Source organism: Aquarana catesbeiana, linkage group LG12, assembly GCF_042186555.1.
Source record: "Aquarana catesbeiana isolate 2022-GZ linkage group LG12, ASM4218655v1, whole genome shotgun sequence".
In the NCBI taxonomy this organism is placed as follows: Eukaryota; Metazoa; Chordata; class Amphibia; order Anura; family Ranidae; genus Aquarana; species Aquarana catesbeiana.
Window position 1 is genome coordinate 28,851,794 of NC_133335.1, and position 22,636 is coordinate 28,874,429.

A 22,636-nucleotide genomic window follows, 5' to 3' on the forward strand; every position below is an offset into this window, starting at 1 on the left:
GATATTGCAGCATAAGATGAATTGGAGATACCTAGAGTGACAAAGCCTTGCAGACCCCATTAAGACTCATATAAATTCCAGCGGATCAAGGATCTCTGCGGAGTATCATTTCCAGGCACGGCTAATCGGTCTGGGAGAATTGCCACCGAACATTTCTGTGTTGTGTTTATATCAGCGAGAACAAGCAAGCAATAAAACAAGAGCTGCCAAATGTATTAAAACATTTAACATGTCAGACAGCCTGGAGATGCTGCTGAACACTTAACAGGAGGAAACAAAAAAAAAAGTTTCTACTGCCCAGAGCAGCCATTCAGATGGCAGCTGTCACTTTTTTCAAGGAAGGTTGAAAAAATAAAAGTAACAAATGACCGCTATAGAAAACAATTACTTTTGGCTTCTGATTTTCTTAATTTTTCTATTCATAATGCCCAAGAGGAAATAGCATGTAAAATATGAAATTATATTACTCCCCATACCTGGCTTATTTTTTGCCTGCGGGCCTAAAATTATATATATATATATATATATATATATATATATATATATGTAGCGGGCACCTACTTTTAGGTAAGTGACTTTTCTTGTTAGCTTTCTATATTAGGTAAATTTAGACAAGCTGATGCTATTTGCAGCAGGCCTGTATTGTTTGATTTCTCTATTTGAGTGACAGGTGTTTATGTGTTGGTCTCGGCCAATCATTAATTTGTTTGGTAATCCCGGGACTCTCATATAAAAAGGGGGGTCACGTGTTGCCCGGGAGTTGGGAGTCTGAGCCTGAGTCTGGGGCCGAGTCCAGCCCGGCTCTGAGGAGCGGGAGAGCCAGCCTGGCTCTCGGAAGGGGGAATTGGAGGGTTTCCCCTCCGGGGAGCCAACGGAGCTTCGCCCTAGCGAGAAGGGTGGAGGTCCGGTCCTCATGGAGGTACAGATGACACCTTGCCGCGTGTAGTCGTGGTTGTCGTAGGCCACCCCTGCGGGGAGGGGAACAGGCCACAAAGAGATAAAGGGAACTGAGAAACATTGCAGATGAAGTAGCAACAAAGTGGAAGGAAACTGGGCGATTGATCGTTTATGAGTGGCACATGGACTATCGATCACGTGAGTGAAAGCCCAAGGGAAAGGTACTGCCAGAGACTGAGGGTTGTTGGTGCATAAGTCAGTGAGATGGCAGTGATAGCCTATGACTTTGAGTTCAGCAATGCCCCGGGATTCCAATCAGTCAAGCGGGAGGAGTTATTCAGATTTGCTCTCCTTTAGCTAAACCTGGAAGTACCATGTCGGTGGGAAGTAGTGGTAAAAGGGTAGCGGTGAAGCTTCAAGTACACATGTAGAGATATGGATCGTTCACTAAAAGTTATCCTGATGAAGAAGTTATTCAGAGTGACTCTTTATCAACTCATTCTCTATTAAATCTACTTCCATCGTCCCTGATAGAAGAAATCATTGAAAAATGATTTCTTAATTGTCTGCAATTATGCACAGTTTCTCTTGTATGACTCATGGAAAAGTGACAATGTAACAGAAGAGCATCTCAAAGAAAGTCTTTCTCCCATCCCAGTTTATGTTTATGAATAAAGCATTAAGAAAAAGCATTAAGGACTGTGACTTTTAAATCTATGGACTGCGAGGGTTGAGCAGTAAATGTGAATTACATATAGAACAATATTCAGCCACTCCTTCGGGGGTAAGCGCTACATATATAAATATATATATATATATATATATATATATATATATATATATATATATACCATATTTTTTTTTTTAAAGATATTTTTATTGATTTTTTTATTTTAATACAAACCAGTTGTACAAAAAAAAACTAAAAAAACAAGCACAACAAACAGTCACCAAGTAAATCACTGTTAAGCATTGGCATACTTTGTCAAGTACATTGTCTATATGTGAGGGGAGGAGAAAAAAACAAACAGCTAACTAATGGTAAGTCATATATACCGTATTTATCGGCGTATAACACGCACTTTTTTTTCCCTTTAAAATCAGGGGAAAATCGTGGGTGCGTGTCATACGCCGATCCCCGCTAATTGTGATCTATCGGTGGCGATCGCCGCCGACATTCACATAGCGTGTCGTTTTAAATATGGCGCCGTGGAGTTCGGAGGGACTCGGCGGCGCTGAACGAGCGCCGCCGAAATCACAGTAACTGCTCGGGGCCGAGATACACATAGTCGAGTGTATTCGGCTCTTTCCGGCGCCGCTCACAGTCACGCCCAGTCCCACCATTGGACCTGTGTTATGTCCATCATAGGGCGGGACTGGGCGGGACTGTGAGCGGCGCCGGAAAGAGCCGAATACACTCGACTATGTGTATCTCGGCTCCGAGCAGTCACTGTGATTTCGGCGGCGCTCGTTCAGTGCCGCCGAGTCCCTCCGAACGCCGCGGCGCCATATTTAAAACTACATGCAGCTATGTGTATGTCGGCGGCGGCGGCAAGCATGGACAATGGGGGCAAGGCTGCACTGACCACTGGGGCAAAGCTGCACTGACAAGGCTGCACTGGGGCAAAGCTGCACTGACAAGACTGCACTGGGGCAAAGCTGCACTGACAAGGCTGCAATGGACACTGGGTCAAGGCTGCACTGACACTGAAAAGGCTGCAGATGAACACTGATGAGGCTGCATTGATGGGCATTTTAATGTAGGTTTTTTTTCCTTAAAATTCTCTCCTAAACTTGGGGTGCGTGTTATACGCCGGCGTGTGTTATACGCTGATAAATACGGTGTATATATATATATATATATATATATATATATATATATACAGTACAGCAGGTAAAATAAGTATTGAACAAGTCACCATTTTTCTAAAGATGCTATTGACATTAAATTTTCACCTCATGTTGGTAACAACAAATGCAATCTATACATACAAACAAAGCAAAACAAATACGTTCAGAAATTAAAGTGGATGTAAACCTGATTCATGAAATTTGACCTATGCACATATATCTGTAGTGTTTTCTTATCTCTCTCCAAAGCCCTGAGTCCCATGTCTTTCTGCTGCTCAGTTCTTCTGTTATCAGCATGATAACTTCTGGCAAATTCTCAGACAACTTAGATAAAACCAGCCTGAAATTTTGTTGGGTGGGTGCTATAAATAGATTAGCAGACAGCTGTTCTATTCACAGCACAGTTCTGCACATTCCTTCCTTCCTCTGCCTATGTGGATTGGGGGGGGGGGGGGGGGGGGGCGGTGCCTTTCCTCCAATCAGCTGTCACACAGTGTATGCCAAGATTCCACTCCCAGTGCTGAACAGTAAGAAAAAATCTCTATGTGCATTTTCTAAAGAATATAGCAAGCTGAAGACAGCAGATATAAACATAGAGAACATGCTACTAGTGCCTTAGGAGCCGCCCCCTTGGACTTTTTAGGCAGAAAAAAGTATAGGAGTATATAAAAGGCAACTCTGTGCCACTTTTATTTAGATACAGAATGGTAGGTATTGCCAACAGACAACAATCATTTAAAAGTATTATACAAAGTACACCAATAGAATTCATAATACATGAAGACAGCAGATATACATGTAAAACTTATTGGAAGATTTGTTTCATCTCTGTGTATCATCTGAGGCAGTTCACTTTACTGGGTATATGTGAGGGTTTACATCCACTTTAAGTTATGTGTTATAAAATGGAATGACACAGGGAAAAAGTATTGAACACATGAAGAAAGGGAGGTGCAAAAGGCATGGAAAGCCAAGGCACCAGCTGAAATCTATCATTAGAAAGCAATCCTGCCCCTTGACAGTGGAAATTAATATCAGCTGGTTCAGTCTCAACTGATGGCCAATAAAAAGGTGTCTCATTACCAAAATGTCACACAAGAAACCTCTCATGATGGTAAAAGCAAAGAGCTCTCTCAAGACCTTCGCAACCTTATTGTTGCAAAACATACTGATGGCATTGGTTACAGAAGGATTTCTAAATGTTCCACTGTTGGGGCCATAATCTAGAAGTGGAAAGAACGTAATTTCACCATAAACCGTCCACAACCAGGTGCTCCTCACAAAATTTCTGACAGAGGAGTGAAAAGAATTATCAGGAGAGTTGTCCAAGAGCCAAGGACCACTTGTGGAGAGCTTCAGAAAGACCTGAAATTAGTAAGTAATGCACTCATGGCCATGGCCTATATGCACACTCACCATGCAAGACTCCATTGGTGAAGAAAAAGCATGTTGAAGCTCATTAAAAGTTTGTTGCACAACATTTAGACAAGCCTGTGAAATACTGGGAGAATACAATCTGCTTAGATGAAACCAAAATGGAACTCTTTGGATTCCATAATACACACCATGTTTGGAGGTCAAATGGCACTGCACATCACCCCAAAAACACCCCCATACCAATAGTGAAGTTTGGAGGTGGGAACATCATGGTGTGGGGCTGTTTTTCAGCATATGGTACTGGAAAAGTTCATATTATTGAAGGGAGGCTGAATAGAAAAATGTACCAAGACATTCTTGATAAAAATCTTCTGCCATATACCAGGATGATTAAGATGAAACGAGGGTGGACATTTTAGCAAGACAATGATCCCAAAAACAAGCCAAGGAAAATTTCAATTGGTTTCAAAAAAAGAAAATAAAGCTGCTAGAATGGGAAAATATTGGGTGGAGGATCCTGTTTACACAATTCTGGCACAATCCCCTATGTAAACACTATGGAAAGGGAAGTATTTTCCACAAATCCCCTATAGCTTGGGGGCTCCTGGGAGATGGGGGATTTAATGTGTCTAGATAATGGTAATTACTCAAAGCTAGTCCATATAAAATCAATACATTTTATTTGTACAAAACCTTGAAAACAAGAAAAGTACAAATCCTCTGAGAAACATATTATATTTTACACATTGACATACAGTACATAAATTCACATAGGGATGGATCTGGGTCGCCCGGGATGAGGGTTTCTTCAGGATCCACTTTTCAAATATTTTCAAAGCTAATAACTTATTAAAGAAAAGAGACAACGTAATCGGTGTAAGATACACACACCCTATAAGGTCTAAAGTGTGCTACAATCCACAACAGGTATACAATGAAGTACAGGGTCAGAGTATAAATGAGACAAGGAAAAAGGGGGAAGTGTGTAAAACCTTAGCACCCTTGCTAAGGAGGGTCCCCAAAAAAGGCTGAAAGACAGCCAAAATGATAAAGACCAGCCAATCCAAAGACAAACAAGGTCTATCATAAAGAAGGCCAAGCAAAACCCCCCAGCATGGGCTTCCAGACACAATGGCAGAGGGTTCTGCTTGGGCTTCTTTCCTGCCCATGATAGATCCCGTTTGTCTTTGGATTGGCTGGTCTTTATCATTTTGGCTGTCTTTCAGCCTCTTTTGGGGACCCTCCCTAGCAAGGTTTTACATACTTCCCCCTTTTTCCTTGTCTCATTTATACTCTGACCCTGTACTTCATTGTATACCTGTTGTGGATTTACACCCCCCCTTTTTTCTTGTCTCATTTATACTCTGACCCGGTATTTCCTTGTATACCCATTGTGGATCGTAGCACACTTTAGACTGTATAGGATGTGTGTATCTTACACCTATTACGTTGTCTCTTTTCTTTAATAAGCTATTAGCTTTAAAAATATTTGAAAAATGTATCCTGAAGAAGCTCTCATCCTCGGTGAAACGTGTCGATCCAGATCCATCCCTTTGTGGATTTATGTACGGTATGTCAATGTGTAAAATATAATATGTTTCTCAGAGGATTTGTATCTTTCTTGTTTTTAAGGTTTTGTACAAATAAAATGTATTGATTTTATATGGACTAGTTTTGAGTAATTACCACTTTCTAGGCACATTTAAATCCCCATCTCCCATGAGCCCTCCGCTATAGGGGATTCATGGGAAATACTTCCCTTTCCAAAGCTGCTAGAATGGCCCAGCCAATCTCCTGGCTTGAATCCAATAGAAAATCTATGGAAAGAACTAAAGATTAGAGTCATACAAGAGGCCAACAGAACCTTCAAGATTTGAAGATTGCTTGTTTGGAAGAATGGGCCAAAATCACACCTGAGCAATGCTTGTGACTAGTTTCTCCATACAGGAGGCGTCTTGAAGCTGTCATTACCAACAAAAGATTTTGTACCAAGTATTAAATAAATTTCAGTAAGCGTGTTCAATACTTTTTCCCTGTGTCATTCCATTTTATTACACATAACTTCATTTCTGAACTTTTTTGTTTTGGTTTCCTTATATGGGTTTCACTGACATGTGGTGAAAATGTCATGTCAGTCGCACCTTTAGAAATATATTTACCTAGAAAAATGGTGACGTGTTCAATACTTATTTTACCCGCTCTGTGTATGTAAATGTATATATATGTATATATATATATATATATAGAGAGAGAGAGAGAGAGAGAGAGAGAGAGAGAGAGAAAAAGTTTGAAAATACCTGCAGAAAAGTGTCTGGAAACGTGCAAAAGGAAAAGTGTTGAGAGAAGGAGAAAACAGAAATATCTGTGAAGTATCCATAGGCGTGTGCAGGGGATGTGCCAGGGGTGCCTGGGCACACCCTAATCACTACGTGCTGTGCTGATTCCCTGCTACCCGGGCTTCCCCCCCCCTCCACCCCGCAGTGCTGCTTGCATCCCTCCTCTCCCTCCGGCTGCTGCGGGGGATGTTTCAGTATGGAGAGTGGGGGAAGGGGCTAGTAAATATGTCATTTACCAGCCTTTCCTTTTCCAAATGAACATAGTAAATATACTCGCTCACTGTGTCCATTCAGGACAGAAGCATAGTAAACTGTACTATAGTACTATGCTTCAGTTTGTGAATAAACAGGAAGCTGCTCAGCACAGAGCACTTCCCATTGATTCACTGTCCAGGGCAGCTGAGGCAGCAGACAAAGGCATGTGTGTTTGAGTTTTGGGGATGCACACCCTAATGCAATAGGCTGCACACACCAATGGAAGTATCAGTGTTGTTAAAGAAGGAAATCCCCACCTCACTTTAGATGTGTCCATTCCCTGTGAGTTAGCCTAAAGAGGAGCTCCAGTCTCCCCCAAAAACATTAAAAGTCAGCAGCTAAAAATACTGTAGCTGCTGCATTCTGGCTTCACAGCCGGTTTCCTACTGCTCATGCACGAAACATGCTGCACTTTCTGAATGGTCCCACATTCTTCTGGGACCTGTGTGTGTCCCAGAAGGTGGCGGGGTGAAGGGGCCGGACATCATCATAGATAGCTATGACGATCTGAGCAGGAAGTGGGAGCGTGTACCTATCAAAACCAGGTACCCACCCCCCCCCCCAAAAAAAGTGCCAAATGTGGCAGTGGAGGGGGGAGGAGGGTGCAAACAAGCGGTGCCCTATTGGGTGGAGATCCACTTAAGCTAACTTAGCGGATGATGGGGTGCTTTCCTAAATATAACTCTACAGTATATGCAGAGTACCCCGTGTCTGCTGACCTTGTCGGGAAATATAGGGAAATCTGGTAAGATCCCAGCAGCAAGAAACAAGAAAAAAGGTGAGTGGTTTTATTGCCAAACATGATTTGCTTGTGTAGAGCTACCCTAGCAGGAGCCGCTGATTTGTGTCCCAGGTTCTTTTCCCTTTGCGTAGCAGCAGTCAAGCAACATTCACTTCTTTGGCTCAAATAAACAGTCTAGGGGTTGCCTTTTTTCAAGCTTATTGTGAGGACACTCTTTACTTTGTAGCTACTTTTCAGGAATTGTCCCTTGAGTAGTAGGACATGAAGTGGACAGCACTGGAACACCATAAGCCAGGCCAGGCAAGCCTTAAAAGAGAAGTAAGGAAATTTTTTTTTTTTTTTTAGATTTATACTTACCTAGGAGGATGCAGCATCGGTCTGATGCTGCATCTGCCCCTGGTGCCTCTGCACTGAAAACCAAGGGATCGAACACTGTTGATCGCTCGGTTTTCACAGCTCTGTGAGCAGAGAGCTGCAGACGGTCAGTCACAGCTCTCTGCTCATCTCACTCCGCGCTCACTGGAGGTGGCGAAGCGGGCCATCCCAGCCTCTCAGTGGCTCGCTGAGAGGCTGAGCCGGGTGTCAGTCCAGGCACCTGGCGGATCCAGACTTCCATTGTTGGGATGATGCGGTCCGCTCTCTGCTAAAAACGGGTCACAGGAGTGCAAAACGAATTGCACTCCTGTGATCCATAGAAGAAGCCCAGCCAAACAAACTTTGGCTGGACTTCTCCTTTAATATTAGTGCATCAGGGGTTAACAGCAGCAACAGTCACTAGGATCGCTCTCTCAGGTCTGAACTCACAAGTGTCCCTGGGACTTGGATGTCTCTCTCCAGACTTAGACAGACAGCCTCTTCAGTGAGCGTCTAGACTGGATAATCGATGAAACCCCTCTTTTAGCTCTCTAGGACGTGCAGCAGAATAGTACCCCCCAGCTATGCACAGCTGGGACCTTGATGAGACTAGCAGGATCTTCAGCTGAACTGCCAGGAAGGGCAACAGCCTTTCTGGTCATAAACCTCTACACCTGGGGAAGAACACTGCTCGCCCAGGCTCCAGACTAGCTATGCACTCTCCCAGCCACAATCTAGACACCTCCCCCCAGGGATTGGCTGGAGTGGCATAAATATTCAGGCTGCTCTTTTGATTCTCCCACCCACTATCTTCTAGGAGTCTCCAGAAGGCAGGAGGACGCAATCAAACTTGCAGCCTGCAGACCAAAGCAATCACATGCTGCTCTGCTGATTACAGGAGAGCCACAAAACTAAATTTGCCTAATCCTTACTAGCAGCCTATTTAGGAGGGCGCTACACTTGCATAATGTAAAACTAGATCTATGGTCAACATTTAAAATTATATATTATTTTCTGTATTGTATTGGAATTATTTAAGCCTGCTTCTATTAATCTGAACAATCTTGAAGACTGTAAACTTACTTCATGAAGATCCCCAAACATTTACTTCCTTGAATTCCGTGACACGTATTCACTATGCCGCATGCAAAGGAATTGCTGTGCACATTTCACAGAACCTGCTTTCTGAATTACTGAAAGGGGGAGTTTCAGGAGGTGGAAGGGATCACAGCTTGCAGGCAGGAAAGTACCATAGGATATGTAGTCCTTACAAATGGAAAGTAAACAGCAGAGGAAAGGCTGCAAAGCATGCAGGGAATCCAGGAAGCTGTGGAAACAGATGGCCAGCAGACAGGCAGCACTCTCAACATGAAAGGAGATTTTTCGAGTAGGTGTATATTGGATTGTCAAAAATAATTATTGTTTGTACTACTATTACAATGCTGGTGTTATAAAAAGTGTATGCTGTATCTAAAGATCTTTTTATAAAATGTTTCATTCAGCCAACGGACTGGATTAAAGGGAAAAAAAAGGGATTCCTCCATTCACACAAGCAAGGTGGATGAAGGAATCTCTTCTGTTGAGACATTGTATTTTGAGAGTGGAATTCTGACTCTGGCTGCAGTCACTGATTGACAAAAGTTTTCCAACATTCCAGTTGGACAAATGTTGATCTAATGATCAACTTCTGTCTAACAGGGACACCCACACATGGATTTAATTCAGCTGGTCCCTGTTAAAACGACTGAATTTCGATCCAGCTATGGCCCAGCTTTTCATTGCAGTTCTCTCAATAAGGTATAGAGGGCAATGTGTAAAGTGCAGCAACGCTTGCCAGCCAATCATATTTAATCTTTCACTGATTTGACTCTAGTAAACTGAGCTGTACACATTGCCCTTAACACTCTGGAAATTAACCAGTTTGTATAGATGTCAGAATGTAGCTGATGTCTAGAAGTGATCGATGATAAACACTGCATATGCCTCTATGCCTCCTGTCACCAATAGGGATGAATATTTCTATTGATTTTAAAAGAATTTAAGTCAATGTAGACATTTTTTTTTTTACAAAATTCCTGGGGGTGTATCTGAGCTGCTGAGACGCCATCCAAACCACTTAATTTGTCCACATCACTAGAAGCCTACAGACAAAATGTTTAATATATAGACACACATTACTGAGCCTTTGAAGAAGTTATTTTAAACTAAAATAAAGAATGCAACATATTTCTTTTCTCTTCTGAGCAAGACGGTGTTACAGAATAAATAAAAGGATATTAAGCTTATTAAAAGAGGATCCATCCACGGCTAGCTTTTAAGATTTCCTATAAGCCTTAGAAAGTGGTCAGATTGTGTTTACAGATGACGCACAGACCTCCTTCAGGGGCAGCAGAGGCCTCCATAAATGTGCCAGGTTGGCTCAAGTTTACCTCAGTGGGGTGGGGAGAAGGACGAAAGAGACCAGTGCAAGTGGATACTGGGACTACCAGACTTAGGACAAGTTTCTAACTTGGCCATTTGATATTTCCTCTGATGGCTTGCCTGCCAACATAGACACATAGATCATCACCCAATACAGTCATCTCATGTCAGTGTTGTGTTGAAGAAACTTGGAAAGACTATTTTCATAGTCCAGAAATTGTTTGTACAGAGGAGCTGTGTTTCAAGGGCTCTACAGAATCCCCTTCATCAGGGTCTCCTGGATAGAGAATTGACATTCTGTTATGGAATGGAGTCAGAGGCACAGAGTCTGCTTGTGTTGAAGGTCTAGCAGGATGCTAGATCAATGTTGGTTGTTCTGAACAAAGCTTGATGAATAATAAACCATTTTTGGACTATAACCATGGCACTCTAGAGAGCTGTCCTCCACAAAACATTCTTCAACGTATGTTCAGCTGGGATATTTAACCCAAACAAGGGATCCAGTTCTCTTTGTCAAAAATTCATGTCAGTGAACTGCTTAAAGTGGACATTTGTGCTAAAAAATGGCTTAAGTGACAGTATCACCAGCTGATACTATAATCTGTCAGCACTAAGCATTGTATGGCGACTCATCTCTACTACAATGAAATTGAGAAATTTTAAGGGAGCTTCAGGTAGTGCAGGGTTGACAGAGTGTGAGAGTGTTGCACCCTTGGATCCACTAGGACTTTTGCCAGGACTTACAGAATCCCCCACCAGTACTTCTAAGGATGCCTACAGAATCCCCACCAGTACTTCTAATGATGCTTACAGATTTCCCACCAGTACGTCTAACGATGCTTACAGAATCCCTGCCAGTAATACCAGAATTCCTGCCAGTACTTCCAGTGGCACTTGTAGAATCTCTTTCAGTACTTCCAATGGCACTCACAGAAACTCTGCCAGTACTTCCAATGGTGCTTGCAGAAACTCTATCAGGGCTCCCATGCTTCCTAAAATGATGCCTTTCCTTTGACCCAGATGGTTGTTTAAGTATCAGCCCTGAATGTGGCTGGTGCTGTGTCTTCTTGCCAGCCAACCTGCTTTGTGCAAAAGAGGTATACTATACTACTGATTGCCAGTTTCTTTTCTGACAAGAACTTACCTGACTACTCTCATGCCTGCTAGCTGCCCACAACCTACGCTTGAACCTGACCAATCTTTGCCTGGACCCAATTTCTTCTCTAGTCATTTCCTGGTGTACCATCTTCACATCAAAGCCACCCTGTCCCTACTCATCCCTTGGTGGGGCAATTCTGAGAGCCGTGACCTGGTACCAACATGCAGTAAAACCCATCTCCAACATCAAGAGCTCTGGTAAAAACTGTTCTGTGCCTACACTCCATGCCTTGTATTTCCATAGGAGAAGGTATAGGTTTGACATTGTTCTAAATAACCAAGTTACATGGTTGTGTTTTCAAATTTTTGATTCAGCTTCCTCCGTGCCACCCTGCAGAGCAGAAGAGGCCACGTTTAATGGTACTGCAAGGGTCCAGCAGAATGCCGTATGCACACTATTCAGCTCAGGTATACTCTTTCAGCCCCAGCACTTTCGAAAACAAGCGTCGCCTGCTCCTGTTTTGTCGTCTTGAGTTCACAGGACCTAAGCTGCTATCTCTCAGGGGTCCCATTACCTAGATTTCTGTGCTGAAATTTTCAGTTTAGCTCTTATTCCAGAATTCTCATTTGTCCAGTAATAGTCACAGCAAGTGGGCAGAGCTGAGAACTGCAGACATTTCAAAGGAAGCATCCACAGGATGGGTATTTAGACACAAATGGCAGAACTTTCTCTTTTGTCTATGACCACTTTAACAAATCGTACTAGAAATTTTGCAATCAAAGCCATCCATACTGAACTTGCATTCAGGATGATATAGACACCTTCAAAAGCAGCAGCTGATCTACTCAGATCTATAATATCAGTGTTCTGTGCACCAATCTTTTATCCCCAGTACAGCCCAGTTGTCATGCCTGATCTGAGCATCACTTGTGATGAACATGACGCATGTGGGTGTCCTAAAGCCCTCACAAGAATTGGTGTACATGATATTACCAAATCATGGACTATGAGCAAATTTCTGATCTTCTTCCAACAAAAATAAAGACAAGCTCCGAGCTTCAAAGAAAACACACGTCACCGAAATGCCGGACCTTTAGAGTGACAGAATAAAATAAAAAGGAGCAAAGGAAAGAAAAATGTTTAAACATCTTGTTTATTTTTTGAGACCGCAGGAATTACACGAATCTCCCTTGCCTGGAAATGCGAAATGTGAGCGAGTGTTGGAGTAAATGGAGCTGAATTCTGGGATAAGTCCAAAAAATACCAGGCAACAAACAGGATGTATACAATTACAAATGCTTCTGATGCAGCTCTGTAACAGTCTTGCTATGAATAATGGTACGGGAGACTGTCAGAAACAACCAATGAAAAATCTCTTTTGCCTACAGGTTATGTTACCTTGGGATAAAAAAGGGTGATTGCCCAGTGCTCTGAACAGAGAATGTGCATGTTAGAGGCGTTAGTGTATGTTTTCAATATGAAATCATGTATAAATTTCCAAAATGAAAATAAGAAGTGAGCGCTATACAAGTTGCAGCTGCCAGCACACAAGAGTGATCATACAATTCTCCAAAATGTCCAATAATATTAATGGTGTGCAGCGCTAAATAACAATGAGCAACATATAAGTGTAAATACATAATTGCAAAACAAATATTAAAGTCCCAAAATTATGCTGTAAAAAAATAGTCTGTGACGTGACTTGAGTGTATTTGTAGCGCTGGCCCTGACCCCTAGAAGCCTAATGTTGATCTCCAGAATCAGGGAGAGCTGACATCCTTCCTTGTAGAGTGGGTTACTAGGCATAGTGAGTGTAATGCAAGATGGAATAATTGGGCTCCAGTCACTTTTTGGATGCGAACAGAAGAGATTTATTGTCTCTTAACAAGAACTGGGGGAGAGAGGGTTAGGGCCAGGACACCCTTAGGCAGATACAATTGTAATTGCCAGCCTCCGAGACAAATTATTAGGCAGATAAAGGTTAAGGGCCTTCCAGATGGATATGGCCACTGTATTTGTAGAACTGCTGTCTCCTTTGGCAACTGAACTTGCAACAGTCAATAGAGATCCTTACACGTAACTCACAGTAACTCGGTATTGATCATCTCTTACATCTACAGTGTCCCACTGTAGATATTCACTCACTGAGCCCCCAGTCTCTCACTAGACTTCAAGATCCCAGACGTCACTGGATCCTCTGAGCTCTTCCATAGCTAACCCGCTGTATACTCCTCGAGTGTCACCCCCCGCTAACCTGCTGGGTCCCTGGCTTGACACTTGCTGAAGCTTTCCCACTTCTTCACCATCCCCGGTTAGTGAAAAAGGCTGCTCTGGTACTTCTTTCAGGCTTCCAAAAACTGTCATCTGATAACAGGAGGCATGGTCCCTTAGTGGCAACTGCTTCCCTTTTACCTCTGGCCATAGGCGTGCGCAGGGGGTGTGCCGGGTGTGCCTGGGCACACCCTAATCACCCTGCGCAGATTCCCCCTGCTGATATTTCACCAAAACCCTCCCAATAGGGGTCCTAAAAAAAATTGTAAAAAAAAAAAAATGATAGAAATAAAAAACGACTGACACTGTCCACTAACACCAATCAATGTTTTAATACATTTGGGGTGTACACCCTAATGCAATAGGCTGCGCACACCTATGCACTCTAAGGTCCCTAACACACATTCATACATACTAGGGACAATTTAGACAGGATCCAACTAACCTACCAGCAGGACTTTGGAGTGTGGGAGGAAACCCGCGCAGGCACAGGGAGAACATGCAAACTCCAGGCAGGTAGTGTCATGGTTGGGATTCGAACCAGCGACCCTTCTTACTGCTAGGTGAGAGTGCTACCTATATATATATATATATATATATATGTATGTATATATATATATATATATATATATATATATATATATATATATATATATATATATATATATATATATATATATATATATATATATATATATATTAATTTATGCAGCTATAGATGCTATACTGTAATGGAGGTGATCAGCGACTTATAGTGTGACTGTGATATGGTGGCGGCCAATCTGGCGCTAACAGACACTGGGTGGGAGGGTCACTAACTGACACTGATGTCGCTAGTGAAACTAATACAGTGATCAGTGTCAATACTGTATACTGACACTGGACTAATGACACTGACTGGGAAGGGGTTAACATCTATGAGCAATCAAGGGGTTAACTGTGTGCCGAACAATGTGTAATGTGTGCTGCTTTTCCTTCTGATCTGGCTGATTATTTACCACTCTGAGCTATGAAGATGCAGTTAAACATATGGAGGCTTGGTGATTACCTGAAGTCATACTGAAGGGAGTTTCAAAGGATAGGGGCAGCAAAGGAGGCGTCCAGTAGGTATAACTAAGAAACATTATTAGGAGTGGGGTACAGAATAGGGAATATACCCATACATAGCAGGTAAAATAAGTATTGAACACGTCACCATTTTTCTAGGTAAATATTAGGGGTGAGCCAAACACCCCCCGGTTCGGTTCGCACCAGAACATGCAAACAGACAAAAAATTTGTGCGAACATGTGAACACCGTTAAAGTCTATGGGAAACGAACGTGAAAAATCAAAAGTGTTTATTGTAAAGGCCTATATTCAAGTCATTGCCATAAAAAGTGTTTGGGGACCCGGGTCCTGCCCCAGGGACTATGTATCAATGCAAAAAAAAAAAGTTTAAAAAGGCTGTTTTTTTTAGGAGCAGTGATTTTAATAATGCTTAAAATGAAATATTAAATATCATGACTGGGGGTCCCCTTAATCTGCCTGTAAAGTAGCGCCTCTTTCCCATGTTTATAACAGTATCGCAGCAAAATTACATTCCTAAAGGAAAAAATGTCATTCAAAATTGCTTGTGGCTGTAATGTATTGTTGGATCCCGGCAATATACATAAAAAATCTTTGAAAAAAACAGCATGTGTTCCCCCCCCCGTCCATTATCAGGCCCTTCGGGTCTGGTATGGGTATTAAGGGAAACTCCACACCAAAATAAAAAAAATGGCGTGGGGGTCCCCCCAAAATCGATACCAGACCCTTATCCGAGCATGCAACCTGGCAGGCCACAGAAAAAGGGGGGGGGGCAAGAGAGCCCCCCCTCCAGAACCGTACCAGGCCACATGTCCTCAACATGGGGGTTCCCCCCAAAGCACATTACCCCCATGTTGATGGGGACAAGGGCCTCATCCTCACAACCCTTGCTCGGTGGTTGTGGGTGTCTGGGGGTGGGGGGCTTATTGGAATCTGGAACCTCCCCTTAACAAGGGGGCCCCCAGATCTGGCCCCCCTATGTGAATGCGTATGGGGTGTCCTGCGATGTCCATCCATCTTTAATCACGGCTCCGACGGTCCCGAGAAAACAAAAGGAAAAACTTTGCATTACATGACGTCAGAAGGGGACACGTTACGTCACCGGGTGGCCCCGCCCTTGGCTATACAACAGTTGTCACCGCGAAAAGGCTGCAGTCGGCGGGAAGCATCCCATGGAGGTGGGGTTTTTCAGGGTTTTTTTTTTCTGTACCGTTGGCGCCGTGATTAAAAATGGATAGACATCGCGGGACACTTTTTTTTTTCTTTTGATATAGGAATTGTCAAAAACTGTCTGCTGTCGTTTTTACTTTTTTGACACTTTTTTGGTGAATGGGTAGGGGTACAATGTACCCCATACCCATTCACATAGGTGGGGGGCAGAATCTGGGAACCCCCTTGTTAAAGGGGGCTTCCAGATTCTGATAAGCCCCCCACCTGCAGAACCCCACAACCACCAGGCAAGGGTTGTATATAGACTGTATATATATATCAAATACACTGCCTGCACTGACTTGAATATAGAGTCTACACTGAATATCTAGTCTATGCTAAATGCAGAGTATATACACATATATACTAGACTGTATATATATATATCAAATACACTGCCACTATCTAACCTGCCTGCCTAATCTAGCTCAAACTATCTCCGTCCACACACTATACATGACCGCTATGTAAGCAGCCTTATATAGTGTGGGGCGTGAACCTAGTCTCCCTGAGCCATGATTGGCCAAAAGCACCCTGTCTTTGGCCAATTATGGCTCTCTCAGCAGAGCGCCCTGTGATTGGGCAAAGCAAGCAGGTCAGGTGCCAATTATACAGCAATGCACTGCGATCTCGCAGTGCATTATTGGGCACTCTGCGGCACTCAAATTTCCCGCAAACACCCCATATGTTCGGTTCACCTTGGATCAAACGAACACTCGATGTTCGAATCGACTCAAACCGCGGGCTCATCCCTAGTAAATATACAGTATCTCACAAAAGTGAGTACACACCTCACATTTTTGTAAATATTTTATTATATCTTTTCATGTGACAAGAAATTACACTCTGTTACAATGTAAAGTAGTGAGTGTACAGCTTGTATAACAGTGTAAATTTGATGTTCCCTCAAAATAACTCAGCACACCAATTAATGTCTAAAACGCTGGCAACAAAAGTGAGTACACCCCTGAGTGAAAATGTTCAAATTGGGCCCAATTAGCCATTTTCCCTCCCCGGTGTCATGTGACTCATTAATGTTACAAGGTCTCAGGTGGGAATGAGGAGCAGGTGTGTTAAATTTGGTGTTATTGCTCTCATACTGGTCACTGGAAGTTCAACATGGCACCTCATGGCAAAGAACTCTGTGAAGATCTGAAAAAAAGAATTGTCTCTATACAAAGAGCACGGTAGCCAAGACCATGCAGCGGTTTAACAGGACAGGTTCCACTCAGAACAGGCCTTGTCATGGTCGACCAAAGAAGTAGGGTGCACATGCTCAGCGTCATATCCAGAGGTTGTCTTTGGGAAATAGATGTTTTAGTGCTGCCAGCATTGCTGCAGAGGTTGAAGGGGTGGGGGGGGGTGAGCCTGTCAGTGCTCAGACCATACGCCACACACTGCATTAAATTGGTCTGCATGGCTGTCGTCCCAGAAGGAAGCCTCTTCTAAAGATGATGCACAAGAAAGCCCGTAAACAGTTTGCTGAAGACAAGCAAACTAAGGACATGGATTACTGGAACCATGTCCTGTGGTCTGATGAGACCAAGATAAACTTATTTGGTTCAGATGGTGTCAAGCGTGTGTGGCGGCAACCAGGTGAGGAGTTCAAAGTCAAGTGTGTCTTGCCTACAGTCAAGCATGGTGGTGGGAGTGTCATGGTCTGGGGCTGCTGGCACTGGGGAGCTACAGTTTATTGAGGGAGATACAGTTTATCGAACCATGAATGCCAGCATGAACTGACATACTTAAGCAGAGCATGATCCCCTCCCTTTGGAGACTGGGCCACAGGGCAGTATTCCAACACGATAATGACCCCCAAACACACCTCCAAGACGACCACTGCCTTGCTAAAGAAGCTGAGGGTAAAGGTATTGGACTGGCCAAGCATGTCTCCAGACCTAAACCCTATTGAGCATCTGTGGGGCATCCTTAAACGGAGGGTGGAGGAACGCAAGGTCTCTAACATCCACCAGCTCTGTGATGTCGTCATGGAGGAGTGGAAGAGGACTCCAGTGGCAACCTGTGAAGGTCTGATGAACTCCATGCCCAAGAGGGTTAAGGCAGTGCTGGAAAATAATGGCGGCCACACAAAATATTGACACTTTTGGGCCCAATTTGGCATTTTCACTTAGGGGTGTACTCACTTTTGTTGCCAGCGGTTTAGACAATAATGGTGTCCTGAGTTATTTTGAGGGGACAGCAAATTTACACTGTTATACAAGCTGTACACTCACTACTTTACATTGTAGCAAAGTGTCATTTCTTCAGTGTTGTCACATGAAAAGTTATAATAAAATATTTACAAAAATTACTTTTGTGAGATACTGTATTTCTATTGATAGGAAATTTTCACCACATGTCGGTAACAACCCATGCAATCCATACATACAAAGAAACCAAAACAAATAAGTTCAGAAATGAAGTTATGTGTAATAAGATAGAATGACACAGGGAAAAAGTATTGAACGCGCTAACTGAAACTTAATTAATACTTTGTACAAAATCCTTTGTTGGTAATGACATCTTCAAGATGCAGGCTCCTGTATGGAGAACTTAGCCGCATGCATTGCTCAGGTGTGATTTTGGCCCATTCTTCCACACAAAGTCTTCAAATCTTGAAGGTTCCGTGGGCCTCTTCTATGAACTCTGATCTTTAGTTCATTCCATAGATTTTCTATTGGATTCACGTCAGGTGATTGGCTGGGTGCTGGGCCATTCTAGCAGCTTTATTTTCTTTATTTGAAACCAGTTGAGAGTTTCCTTTGCTTTGTGTTTGGGATCATTGTCTTGCCGAAATATCCAACCTCATTTCATTTTCATCATCCTGGTAGATGGCAACAGATTTTCACCAAGAATGTGTTGGTACATTTTTTCAGTCATCCTTCCTTCAACGACATGAAGTTTGCCAGTACCGTATGCTAAAAAACAGCCCCACACCATGATGTTCCCACCTCCAAACTTCACTGTTGGTAGGGGGGTGTTTTTGGGGTGATGTGCAGTACCATTTGACCTCCAAACATGGTGTGTAGTATGACATTCAAACAGTTCAGTTTTGGTCTCATCTGACCAGACTATATTCTCCCAGTATTTCACAGGCTTGTCTAAATGTTGTGAAGCAAACTTTAAACGAGCTTCAACATGCTTTTTCTTCAGCAATGGAGTCTTGAGTGATGAGCTTGCATACAGGCAATGGCCGTTGAGTGCATTACTTATTGTTTTCTTTGAAACAATTCTACCTGCTAATTCCAGGTCTTTCTGAAGCTCTCCACAAGTGGTCCTTGGCTTTTGGACAACTCTTCTGATAATTCTTTTCACACCTCTGTCAGAAATCCTGCTAGGGAATCTTCTGGATTATGGCCCCAACAATGCTCACTGGAACATTCTAAACATGAAGTTTAGAGATCTTTCTGTAACCAATGCCGTCAGTATGTTTTGCAACAATAAGGTTGCGAAGGTCTTGAGAGAGCTCTTTGCTTTTACCCATAATGAGATGTTTCATGTGTGACACCTTGGTAATGAGACACCTTTTTATAGGCCATCAGTTGAGACTGAACCAGCTGATATTAATGACACTGACAAGGGGCAGGATTGCTTTCTAAATACTGATAGATTTCAGCTGGTGTCTTGGCTTTCCATGCCTTTTTGCACCTTCCTTTCTTGATGTGTTCAATACTTTTTCCTGTGTCATTTCATTTTATTACACATAACTTACTTTCTGAACTTATTTGCTTTGGTTTTTTTGTATGTATGGATTGCATGGGTTGTTACCGACATGTGGTGAGCAATTCATGTCAATAGCACTTTTAGAAATATATTTACCTACAAAAATGGTGGCGTGTTTAACCACTTCCCTACCAACCTACTGCGGAATGACATCGCAAAGTGGCTCAGTTATCCTGAATGAGGCGTAATATGACGTCCAGCAGGATGAGCCACTGGTGTACGCCCCTGGGGCGCGCCGCGGCAATCGGTGGTGCGGTGTGTCGCTCCGACACACGTCTCCGATCGTGGTAAAGAGCCTATGACATAAGCTCTTGACCACGTGATCAGCTGTGACCAATCACAGTGGTAACCAGGAAGTGCTTTCCTTCCTAATCTGCTTTCCTTGGTTCGCGCTGATAGGGAGAACCGATCGGCGGCTCTCATGACAGGAGGGGTGTGTCTGCGCTGATATTCAGTGCATTAATTATCAGCGCAGCCCCCACAGATGCTAATCAGTGCCCATCAGATGCCAATCAGTGCCCATCAAAATGCCAATCAGTGCCCATTAGTTACGCCTGTCAGTGCCCATCACAGATACCAATCAGTGCCTCCTCATCAGTGCCCATCATTGCCGCCTATCAGTGCCCATCAGTGCCACCTATTAGTGCCACCTATCAGTGCTATCAGTGTTGCATATCAGTGCTGCATATCAGTGCCGCCTATCCGTGCTGCATATTAGTGCCTCCTCATCAGTGCCACCTTATCAGTGCCGCCTCATTAGTGCCCATCAGTGCACCCTCATCAGTGCCTGTCAGTGAAGGAGAAAACAACATTTTATAACAAACGAAAAACCTTTATTTTTTTTTTCAAAATGTGGGTCTTTTTTAATTTGTTTAGCAAAAAATAAAAAAAACAGTGGTGATCAAATACCACCAAAAGAAAGCTCTATTTTGGGGAAGAAAATGATAAAAATGTAGTTTGGGTACAGTGTTGCATAATCGCACAATTGTCATTCAAAGTGTGACAACGCTGAAAGCTGAAAATTGGCATGGGCAGGAAGGGGTTAATACTTATTTTACCCACTGTATATTAAAGGTTCGTTATTTTTATTTAAAACCACCATAATGCTGGGAAACAGTTAGGCCCCTTTCACACTGGAGCGGTTTTCAGGCGGTATTGCGCTAAAAATACCGCCTGAAAACCGCCCCTAAACAGCCTCCGCTGTTTGTTCAGTGTGAAAGCCCGAGGGCTTTCACACTGAAGCGGTGCGCAGGCAGGGCGGTGAAAAAAGTCCTGCAAACCGCTTTTTTGGAGCGGGGAAGGAGCGGTGTATTCACCGCTCCTTCCCCGCTCCTGCCCATTGAAATCAACGGGACAGCGCGGCTATACCGCGGCAATACCGCGGCTATAGCTGCGCTGTACGAGGGATTTTAACCCTTTTTCAGCCGCCAGCGGGGGCAAGAACGACGGTACAGCAGCGCTAAAAATAGCGCTGTTGTACCGCCGCCGCCCCCACCGCCCCAGTGTGAAAGGGGCCTTAAAGGAGTTTTTTGGTCACACCATACTCTTTTATTTTATAACATCAGGAATGTAATAGCAATACAAAAATTAGGTAAATTTCACAATCCTATATAAGCTTACTTAAAAAATCTTCTTTCATGTTGTGAGTTCTACCTGTCTGCAGGCTGTCTCTTTCCACAATTTCCTGGATTTCCTGCATGCCTTAAAGTGGAACTACACTACATCTGAACAAAACAAACCGAAAACATTATTTAATTCACTTCTAATATCCAAAGTAAACTCACCATCTGTGTGTCCATGCTTTTTTTTTCTGAGAAATCCTTTTGAAAAACACCCTCCTACAATTTATAGCTGTGGCCATCTTGAATTGGCCAATTTATCTTTTTATGCTGCAACATTCGTATTTGTTTTCAACTATTTAAATAAATACTAAACTACATTAGTATCATTTGGGTTGTCGGTGGTGAGCTTTTTTATACAGCATACAGTCTCACTGGATACCTTTTATCCATTTGGTAAACAAGGCCTGGGATACTCGTCCGCTCCAGTGGAGCAGTTAAAGGCATATCTGTGCTGGATTTCTGATGAGTGTACAGATTGGTGGAGGCTCACGAGTGATGAGACAACTTTCACTACAACGGGTGGAATGTAATGATATTTCAAGGCTTTAAATGTATTTGTTTCTAGTGGTTTAGTGGTTAGACACACTACTTCATATCACTGGATGATCTTCTAAATAAATATGTAGCACCCTGGTGCTTAGGCAGGGTTGCTCACAAACTTAGTCTGTCAGGTAGTAAGTGTCCTGGCTAATTGTTAGAAGATCCACTAACTTTTCCCCAAATCTGGGTTTGGTGCACTTCTCTCTTTTGTCACTGGTTGGCACTGTTGCCGGTGACTTTGGATTGACAAGGGCATAGGGAAGCCAGACTATGAGTGGATGGGTTGTCTTGGCCAATTGGCAGGGGTCTTTAGCCCCTTGGCCTGCTGGCAGAGCCTATTTATTTGGGCGGAGTCAGGTGATCGCTGTTCTGTGCCACCCGGGCGGCTGTCTTGGTGGGCGTGTGTTAAAATGCGCCGGGGTGCTAGACCAGAAGACTGAGACCTATCCCGGGAGTACCTGGCTGCTAGGCTGCCTGAGGCCTTTCCAGGAGTAGGAGAAGCAGCGCGGGGTTGGGACTTCAGGCCTGGAGTCCAACCAAGTTGCAGAGGTTCACCCGGACGGGGAACCAAGTTGTTGCTATCAGGAACGATCATTCCGGTTGCCAGCGACAATCAGGGATCAAGGCCAGAGGCATAGGTGTGCGCAGCCTATTGCATTAGGGTGTGCACCCCAAATGTATTAAAACATGGTTGGTGTTACTAGGCAGTGGACAGTGTCAGTTGTTTTTTATTTCTATTATTTTATTTTTTTACAATTTTTTTTAGGACCCCTATTGGGGGGTTTTGGTGAAATATCAGCAGGGGGAATCTGCGCCGCACAGGGTGATTAGGGTGTGCCCAGGCACACCCGGCACACCCCCTGCGCACGCCTA